The following is an 11221-nucleotide window of genomic DNA, read 5'->3' on the forward strand; positions in this document are numbered from 1 at the left end:
AACTAGCCTTGGTCCATGGGCCAAGCCATAGGGAGGAAGGAGTGCGCCAGCCCGCGCTAGTGTCTAGATCTTCGTCGCCTTCTGCTGCTGCTGCTGCTGCTACGGCTGCGGCTGCATCTTCTACTTGACTGCCTTTAGCCTGCCTTCCTGCCTGACTGTTGCCTGTTTTCGTATGTTTGTTTGTTTGTTTGTTTGTACGTTTGTTCATTTGTTTGTTTGTTTGTTTGTTTTTCGAGTGTGTGTATTTAGAATGCGCAATGCAACAGAAATTACATACTCTTGATAGGCCGCGCCTTAGTCCAATTCTCAATCATTAAACCGACAAAAAAAAAAGAAATTCCTTCATCTACAAAATAAGGTAAAAAAAAACAAAATCTATTGATATATAGCCAAAAAAAAAAAAAACAAATGGTAATTATAATAATCAATTATCCTAAAAATTATTACTAATATCATTAATTATTAAATCATTCTTTTTGGCATTTCTATTTATTTTATATTTTCTTTCTTTTCTTATTGATTTTACGGGCTAAATACTGTTATTTAGCTACCGTGTTTCGTTTCGTTTTATAACACTCACGTCGCTCACTTTTAAAAAAATATTCAAAATTTTTCGTATAATTTTTGGGGATTTTTATCTCTTTTTGAAAAATGTTTTTCTGCTTCCTCGATGTGTTTGATTTTATATGTATATATTTTTTTTCAAATTTTTTTTTTGGTCCCCGTTGACCAAGAATCTAGACACTGATGTTTTTTTTTTTTTTTATATTTGTAGTTTAGTTTATGTGTGTATGTTTTTTTTTTGTTTTTTTTTGGAAAAGGCAAGACACGAAGAAGAGGCTGAGAGGTTAGCTAAGTGCCTCGTAGCACATCCGCACGTAACGATGGTCAGCAACGAACTGAAGAGGAGCCAGCCCAACAACGGACTTAAAGAACTAAGACAAGCAGCAGCTGCAGCCGCCGCAGCAACAGCAGCTTAAAAGCTCGCGCTCAGTCGCCGTTGCTTAGAGACAAAGTCAAGGCGGCCCGAGCCATAGTCAGAGCCGCCGCAGCAGCCTCAGCGGCAGCAGCAGCAGCAGCAGCAGCGCCGCAATAACAGCAGCTTAGCCAAAGCGAAGCTTTTGCAGACACGACAAGTGCCGCTGACGTCGTCGTCGTCGTCGCCGTCGCTGGCTGTCTTCTTCGTCTTCGTTTCGCTTTACTTATTTGTTGTTGTTGTTGCTTTTCATGCACTTGCATGTGAATGCCCATCTGGCTAGCTGTGTGTGTGCGTGTGTGTGTGTGTGTGTGTGTTTGTGCTTTATTTGTTTCGTTAATTATGAGTGTCAGTTGGGGACACTGTGCACTTGTCTTTTTCACCTCCCCGCCTTGCCCCCCGCTGCCACTTTTCTCGTTTTTCATCTGATATCTGCAACTTGAAATGCAGATTCCATCCTGTAGATACACCTACACACCCTTTCAAGGGATAAAGGGGTTAGAGGGCGCGAGGGAGGATGTGGTGCGGAAAATTAACCGTTTGTTGGTACTCTCTTCCGTCACTTGTGAAAATCGTGTGGCAACTGAGCAGAAATCACTTTAGGAATAACTAAGTCTTCTCCTTCTTTTTTTTGTCTTCTGCCTACCTATCTACCCACCCAGTCCCCAACCCCCCACCCCCACACCCACTCCACTTCATCATTTCATCACTTGGCTCCATTTGGCAAAAGGTCCAAAAAAAAAAATAACAACAAATTTATAAACAATGCGTTCTACACTCTAATTGAATAATGCTTTTTGGAGATGTCTGATGTTCGCATCTTCAATATGAACTTCTGTGTGTGTCTGTGTGTGTGTAGGCCTCTTTAAAATTTAAAATTATAATTTAATGGTTTTAAATTGGTCGCTTGGGGTGTAATTTTCGCATTTGAGTTCATTTTGTGAGACACAACAAAAGATGAAAAAAAAAATAAAACGACAACAACAAGAATTGAAATAAAAAGTGTGTTGTGTCAGGTCTTTGATTCTCGAGAGGGTTACCCAATCAATTTGTTAAACTAAAAATAGTTTCTACTTTAAAGTTAAGTTCAAATAATTTCTCTTAAGAATGACTGGATACATTAGCTTTAGTCTAGTCAACTTTTCTTATCTATCGAAGAATGGAAAAATCTCAAAACAAAGAAGATTAATTTTTGTTTCCCATGCTGTAGCAGGCTAAGCTCTTGATTCTTAGCGTTATGCGTCAGATTTAGACAGTTATAGTAAAAACTCCTCCTGGTTCTTTAAGAGCTTCTTAACTTTTCAAACCACCCCCGCACATTTAAGCAATCACTTAAAAAGAGTGTAGACACAATTTTGTTTTTTTGTTGATTATGGCAAGTGGGCACTTCAAAGCGCTGATCTTTTTTTTTTACATTCTGCTTCCCCTTCTTTTAGTTCTCGTTCTCTTATCTGGGCAAAGAAACCAAAAAACAAAACCAGGCAGAGAACAGAAACTGAAAAAAAAAAAATTGCTTTGATTTTGGTGAATTTTCTTAATTTGAAGATTTATTTCAACAAGCGTTTCCAACTGGCCAGCAGACTAACAGCCGACTAGTAGCCACCGGAAGGGAGAGACCGACCTAAAGTTGATTGTCCTTAAGAGCCGGAGAACGAAAGAATCGTTGCTATAATTGGTGGTGATTGTGAATGATGATTTTTGGATTTTGCAAGATATTTTGTTGTTGCTGTTGTTGTTGTTGGTAGGGGGCAATGAAATGAGATTTCAATTTCAATGCGATTTTTCTGCGGAATAGAGGAAGCGTAACGTTGTACTTTATCTAAGTTTTGCCGCCTTGTCTTTATTGATATATATATGTACATACATATATTCTTTTTTTTTTTCAATCTATAAACCATAAAATTTGTGATTAAAAATCTTTATAAAATATATGAATTAAAAGTAGAAGCTGATGATGATGATGATGATGATGATATTGGAGACGTAGTTTGGGGAGATCGGAGAGACAGAGAGAGAGAGAGAATGAAAATCCATTCACAATCGCCTCAAACACAATGAAAAGCAAAAGTAAATCGAAATTGTAACAACTGTTGCAACTACTTTGGAGAGGAGAAATGGTCATCATTGCTCGGTAGCAACATCATTATCAACATTGATGATCATTTACAACAATTGAAAAATGCTTTTGCTCTGGTCTCGAGCCAACACGTGCCGGGTCTCCTCCAACTCCAACTCCACTGGCCATATAGCTATTGCCATTGCCGTCACCATCGCCATCTCCATCTCCATCGCCATCTCTCGGCAACTCTCGAGTGGAGTGTGGTGTAGTAGTGTAGTGTACTGTAGTGGAGTGGAGTAAAGTGGAGTGGCCGGTGTATCTGGTACCTGTCGCTACCGTTAGCTCATATCACAGAGTCAAAGTCGATGCCGGCCGCACACGCCTGCCCTGCCCTACAAACACATATGCACACGACACGGCAAGCCCAACAAACTCCACGTTGGTTCCCCCTCACCAAAAAGCCAAAAAGCCAAAAAAAAAAAAAACAGTTGCCGGTGTAGATCTTAAACTTTCATTTATACAATTGTCTTCAAACTGTGCAGCAGCTCACTCACTTTTTGTTGTTGTTGCCGTTGTGTTGTGCCTCTGTTGTGTGTGTGTGTGTATTTGGTTTTGGCTCCAAAATGAAAGTCGGAACAAAATGGATTTGCTTTTGGAATTTTTGTTGTTCGAACACACAAAAAAAAAATTAAGAAAAAAAAAATAAATACATTTCTGTTGTGCTGCTCATTTTGGGCCACAAGCATCGTCAGGCATTTGCTTTATTGCAGTTTTCATATGCTGCTGCTGCTGCTGCCCCAGCCCCAGCCCCAGCCCCTGCCCCAGTTGCCTCTGTCGCTGTCGCTGTCTCTGCCTCTGTCGCTGCCTCTGCCGTTACTGCCGCCGCCGCTGGCCATGTGCCAAAGGAAAGGCCCACTGTCACTAACTAACTATGCCCAATATCTCGTTAAAAATCTAAATGGCCCCAAAAACCCAAAAAGACCTCTTCTCCCTACTCCCTACTCCCTCTTCCTCATGCCACCACCACCACCATCACAATCAGAGACACGGAGCAGGGGGCAAAGGAGGATAAAAAGGTTGAAAAAAAAAAAAAACTTTCGCCAACTTGCAGAACATCATCGTGTTTCGTGTTTGCTTCTGTCCTTTTATACCACAACTCGAAACCCTTTTGAAAAACGTTTTCAACAGGTCATTGAACGAAGGTTTTTTGCTTTTGATGCTAAAACACACACACAAAATTAAACTGTATTTTTTCACGCAATTTCTTGTTGTTGTTGTTGTTGTTCTTGGGGATGTGAGGAGATGGTTTTTTTTTTTGGTTTTTTGTAAACTGGTTATTATAATTTTCGGTTTTCGCAGAATCCTCCATTTGTTGCCCCTCCCCCTCCCCTCAGTCACAACCCCATTAGTTTGGCCTCATTCGGTTTGGTCAACGAAAATTTTAAGCCAAAACTCTCCTACACTGTGAACAAAATTTATCTTCATTCCTTTCATAATGGCCATGTTTCAGCAATACACTGCCATGCAATTGTATGGGGACAAGATTTTCTTTATCAAAAGATTTTCTTTTTACCAAAAAGAATGAAACCAACTGGTTCTTTGGAGAATTCAAGGACATTTCACTTGGCTTCACTTAATGCCAGAAAAGTCATTTTAAAGAACTTACTTTTCGCTCAGAAATCACTTTGCAATTGTAACATAACAATACACATCTTAAATTTCAATTTTTATATTCATGTTACGAATTATACCAACTCGCCTAAGTATAGGAATATTGATTCTAGGAATGCATAGGAATGAGATTCTAGGTTTCTAGGGAAGGACGATTAGATTTTGATTTCTTCTTCTTCTTGTCTATGATATTTTTCCAGTGTACTTTCTTGAGTATTTTTCTTCGTGACAAATATGAATATTTTGAGCTTATGAATACGAAAGAGATCTCAATGTCCCAAACCTCCTGTAGAGCCCCACCCCCCCGCATAGTCCCGGTTACTTATTTAGTTAAGCTAGCCCAGGCCCGGCCCAGGCATTTGGCTGACTTAAAATGAGCAGTTGGAGTTAAATACGAAGGAAAGACAGAGAGAGATGATACAGGGGTGTGGTGGTTGAGAGGGAGGGTGGGAGGAAAAGCCACATCCACATCAGAGAACGCGAACGCGGAAGTATTTAACGTGTTTGTTTGTCCATGCCAATTCTCTATGTACTCCAACTCCGACTCTAACTTCATTGCCTTTGCCTAACTCCAAGTTGGCCAAAGCAGCAGCAGCAGCAGCAGGCATAAAACTAACCTGAGATGTGGATGTGGTCGGTCCAGCCGAGCATCATCTCTCCCTGTCTCTCTCGCTCTCTCTCTCTCTTTCTCTCCCTTCTTATCCCCATGACCACCATCTACCTCCCCGGCTCATCAACCATTCACTATTCTCTTTGGTTTCGTTTCGTTTTGGTTTTGGGTTTGGTGAAAAGTGTTTTGTATGCAAATCATTGAAATTACATATTATGGCCAGTCGTCGTCGTCGTCGTCGTCGTCGGAGCTACCGCTCTATCGTCCCAACCCCGTTCCCATCTTAGTCCAGTCCAGTAAGTAGCAGTTGGCCTCAAAGCCAGTCCCCTGACATGCACCAGAACAGCAGCAGCAGCAGCAGGAGCAAAGAGAAGTAAAAGCAACAACAATGAATTGCATTGAAACAGTTTGAAGTCTTCATATGGCCACAATATGTCCAAGTTTTTGGGTGGCTGCTCACCAAAAATGCCAAATGGCAATTGTAAAAATGTATTCCTAAGCTGAGACAGCTCATAAATTTATTAGAAACCGAAAAAAAAACAACGCGAAAACTGAAAAGCATTCAACCAAATCGAGGACTAACCTAAAGGCTAAAAACCAATCCAAAGTAGGCACCAATCGATTCAAATTAATCGCATTCCCTTTACCCATCTAGCTGACTCTCATACTAACTTCATTGTGACAAATCTTAAATATATGATTAGCCGATCATGAGTAGAATGAGGCTATGTACATATAATATGTTATCTAAACAAATATATAGTATATTTTAGAGGCTTTTATACATTTTCATTCATAAAATATAGCAGATAAACTACTTTCCTACCCTCTGCCATCTCTTTCTCACTCGCTCCTTCTCCCTCTGCCTCCCTCTTTGAGTTTATACATTGAATAAATAGCAATAAATTTCCCCTCACCATCTCTTTCTCAATCAATGGATTGATCTATCCATCAACTGCATCGGCATTGGCATTGGCATTGGCATCGCCATCGGCATCTGCATCTGCAGCTTTTGATCACCAACTATGTATGTATGTATGTATGTATGTATGTCTGTGTGTGTGTGCCATTTCATGGGGCGTATACGCAATTTGTAGCAAACTTTAATTAAAATGACGGGAGCCCCATTAGAAAAGTCTCCTTTTCGATGGATGAGTATTTTTATGACTTGATCTAAGCGAAATTCGAAATTGAATAGAATCGTATTGCAATTTGAAGTATTAAAGCATTGGAAAATTGGCAAGTCGCGTGCGGTTTTAGCACTTCCTTTTCAAATCGAAATCAACCGACGAGTGAAATTTTGTATATGAAAATTATGTTTTGTGGTCTCAGAATAAAGGAAAACTAAGCAGAAATGAAAGCCAAGCCAAGCGATACATATATTCATATTCATTAAAGGGGAAATTCTCCAACTCTTTCTCTCTCTCACTCTCTAGATCTTTCTCTATATTTGGGTCTGGGTCTAAGTCTAAGGTTAGACCTAAAAAGTGGGTGGAATGGGGGAAGAGGGGCCTCCCCCTCCCTCTTTGGCATGCATTAATTGATTTGTTTCGTAACCGAAATTAGGTAATTCCCAGAAAACGTTTAAAAAGTTTTAAATCTTCTTTCCATCCTCCATGGAGAAAGGGAGTGGAAGGGGGGAGGTCAATGCAGAGGTAGCAATGTAATAGGTGGGGTTGGTGGTGTGAGGGGCGATAATTTTCCTTAGTCTTGGGCATACGTGAAAGTTCATCATAAACGAAAGCAAAACGTTAACTAAACATCATGTTGTATATGAATGTATCTTTCATTGTCATTAAACAAAATGAAGCAGAACCAGAGCAGAGCAAAGAGACACAGAGAGTGTGAAAGAGAGAGAGAGAGAGACACAAGGGGGAAGGGGAAGAGTGAGGGGGAACTGATAATGATGATGATCATTAAATGCCAAAAAATGCCATAGACCAGAGTCAAATTATAGCAAAAGCAAAACTAAATCCGTTCGTTTCACTCATCATTTCTTCTCTCCCTCAGACACACACACACGCACATTCACTCAATGAGTGTGTGTGTGCGTATGTGCATATTAAAAGTGAAAACATGTTTAAAACTCATTCATTCATTCACATATTTAAGTATGAAAACGAACAGGGGGATTGAAGAGGGGGTTGATAGCTTAGAGGGGCGACAGACAGTAGCAAAAAAAAAAAAAACTTAAAACAAATTGGCATACAAATTGCGTATACGTAATTTTAATTGGTCATAATATATATGTATATATTTTTTCTTTTTTTTTTTTAGCCAATTCAGTTTCAGTTTCTCAGAGAGCTATAGAGCTAGTTCGCTTTATGTAAGCATTTCGTTTCATTTGTTTAACATTTCTTTTCCATTTCGTTTAAACATTTCTTTCCATTTCGGTTTTTTATCACTAACAAATTTGTTTATTATGCAAATTGAAGTTGGCATATTTAGAAGGATTAGTTGACATTTGACTGATGGCCGAATGAGTAAAAGTTTTGTATGGCCATTTGTCAGAAAGTTATGAATAAGATTAACAAAAGGAGGAGGATAGAGGAGGGAATGGTTAATGAAGATTGACAATGAAAAAGACTTACCTAATGTCAATGTGAATCCCAAAATGATTATTCTATTTTGGGACCCTCTTCATAATTAGTCCATGAATCATTTTTAACTAAATGACATTACACTTTGATTTAATTTGAAGCAACTTTCTCTCAGTTAGTTGGTTAGAATTAAGGATCTTTCCAGAAAATAACAAATGAACATAGAAAAACTCATAATAATTTCCTTTATATTAATCATTTTTATTTTTTTTTTTTTACCAATTATCAATTAATTAATGATATATTAACCATTTTATACCTACAACTCTTTCATCTTTGAATCTTCCTTCTTCTCTCAAGTGAAAGTGCAACACACACACACACAAAAAGAAAAAAAAAATAAATCACTTAATTACAAACAATTTCGCTATCAATTAATGAAAACACGCGCTCGAAATGAATTGAATGAATGAATGCTTATGGGTTGGGTTTAGTCCGGGGTACGAGGTAAGGGGTACGGGGTACCGGGTACGGGTCGACTGAATTATGAATATGAATGGAAGGCAGGAAGACCGATCAAAACGCTCAAATGCTGTGCGAAGATTAATTGCTTTAGCGTGGCCATCATTAGCACATCATTACGGTACTTCCATTACCCACAATCAGCAACCCCAAACCCGAATCTCAAACCCAATCCATCTCCCCCAAAACTCTTTCTCTTTGCATCTCACCATTTCCCATTCCCTTGGCAACAACACACAAACAAATTCTTAAAACTAAATTTTTAAACTTATGTAGATGTTAAATAGGCATAGTCAATACTCTAACAAATCTCTTTATTTTAAATTATGTTTTAAGGAATTTCTTTTGTTTTAAGGATAATGATAATACATATAATTATTAGCAAGCAAATTTATACCTACTATAACCCAAATACGAACGAAAATGTAAATTAATCACACACACTTGTATGTACATATGTATATATAACTCCAACTATCTCAAATTCATTCATCTGTTAATATAATTTGAAGTAGACTAATCTAGAAAATCAAACTTAAGCTAAGGCCAATCCAAGGAACGGGCGTAATTTGTAATTGGGATTCAAATCAAATTATAAATAAAGTAAACAAATCGTACGATCATGATTGGAATTAGCCCAGTCGTTTGAAGGTGTAATGGTTATTGAACTAAATTTCCATTGCCAAAATTAGCATTTGAGTGGAATGAACATACCCCATTTGTGGCAAGCATTGGGCAAGCAAATAAATTTCTGTTGCAGAAAAATGTGCCTTGTCGATCCTCCTCACCTTTCCGCAGTTTCCGCACTCCCACCTCGACATAAGTAACTGTTGCTGTTGCATGACCCCGGCGCTTGGCGCTTGGCTCTTGGGCCAAAAAGATGAGCTTTCAAAATAGTTGCTAGAAGCTCGACTCAGAGGAGACTCTGGCTTAGTTCGAGTTCCCTTCTCCCCCATTCAGCAGCATCTCCTGCTCTAGCATCATTCATCTCCGGCTTCTTGGGCTGATGCTGCTGCTGCTGCTGCTTCTTCTTCTTTTTTGTTTTTTTTTCTTCTTCTTCTACAAACCGATCTCATGCTGCGTAAGCGTTTTGGGCCCAAACTGAAACGATGAAAGTGCTGCTGCTGCTGCTGCTGCTGCCGCTGCCTCTGCCTGACATTTCTCCTTGGCATGATAGTCAAATATTGTTGGCAAAAAAAAACAAAAAACACAAAAAAAATTGTTTCGCCCCAGCAATGCGCATAATAAAAACGAAAAGCGTGTAAAACACAGCCAAAACCAAACAAAAACAACAACAACAACAACAAAATCAATTGGAAATTTTGCTTTCAACGACAATTGAACGAGAGAGGCGGAAGATGCACACAGAGAGTCCAGAGTCAAATGCTGGAGTCAGAGTTGGAGTTTAGAGTTTGGAGTCTCGAAGTCTTAAACTATTTGCCTGCCATCAAACTATAATTAAATTTCTTTTCTTTTGATTTTCACCCTGCAACTTACAAGTCATCCCACATATACATCCATTCCAGACCATACCACACCACACACCATTCCATCCATTCATCCATCCATCCATCTAGCCATCCATTTGCCGTGAAGGGTTTACCAAAAAACTTCACGCCTGTCATTTAGCCTCAAAAAGCAAAAGAAATAGAAGATGAAAAAAACAAAAAAAAAAAAAGCAAAACAAAAAAAATAAAAAAAAACAGAGGCCACAGCCATGAATTTGACATTTTGCACAAATGCACAAAATAAAAATAAAAAAAAAAAACCAACAATAAAAATGAAAAGAAGAAAATAGAAACAAAAATATATTTTTATACAGCGAAATTTTTGTTTTTTTTTCTTCTTGTGTTTATTATTTCTTTTCTATTTTGGTAATTATGTCTGTCAAAATGACAAAAGCAAAAAGAAAAAAAAAAAAAAACAACCAACAAAAAGGAAAGATTCGATATCGCTTGACTGCCAGTTAAGTGCCGGTTGAGTGCCATAACCTACAGTTTGTTATATTATTCGATCCATGTAATTAACCATGAAATTTAAACAGGAGCCAGTTTAGTTTGTCGATAACGATTAATGTGTTGTTTTTCTTCTTTTTTTCTAATTTCCAACTTAGATCCGATTAGTTAAAAATTTCATTCTATTAGCAAAATCTTGAATTTATTTGATTTATATAGTAGTTAAGTGTAATTGCCTTTATATTTAGTTGGTCCCTTCATATTGTTGTGCCTGTAATCAAGCATAACCATGTTAAATGCCAATCCAAATGTCTAGCGATTTTTAGTGTGTCCTGGCCTTAAGCTATTTTCATTACCATTGCCATTTTCATTTCCATTTTCATTTTGCCGGTACCATTCTCATTCTCATTCCCATTCTCAATCCCAATCCCAATTCCATTCCCTTTTTGCTTTTAACATTTCCGCACTTCAATTACTTTCCAGTTTTGAAATTTGCATAAAACGAAACCTACACACACACACGTATGAGATGGATAAGGGGAAAGGGAAGGAACACCATGAATTAATATTTGGCTATAGGCCATATTTAGCTGACAAAACAATAGAGCGCACACTGAGGACCCTGACTATAGAAGCCTGTGCCCAACAACAGGTAACAAAAAGAAGCCATGTGAAAGCCGCCTAATCATGGAGCTCTAACTGGAAGCTGGACCAATGGATATTGTGCCCATTGTGCGTGGCTGGGCTTCTGCGTTGTTCACTCTGGGCATGGGCCTCGATACATTGACCCAATATAACAGCTGGTATGCAACATATATAACAAGCAACTAGCAACTAGCAACAAGCAACATTGGTGGGCAACAATTGTCGTAGTCGTCGTCGTTGTGG

The sequence above is a fragment of the Drosophila willistoni genome (assembly GCF_018902025.1).
Source record: "Drosophila willistoni isolate 14030-0811.24 chromosome XR unlocalized genomic scaffold, UCI_dwil_1.1 Seg105, whole genome shotgun sequence".
Taxonomy (NCBI): Eukaryota; Metazoa; Arthropoda; class Insecta; order Diptera; family Drosophilidae; genus Drosophila; species Drosophila willistoni.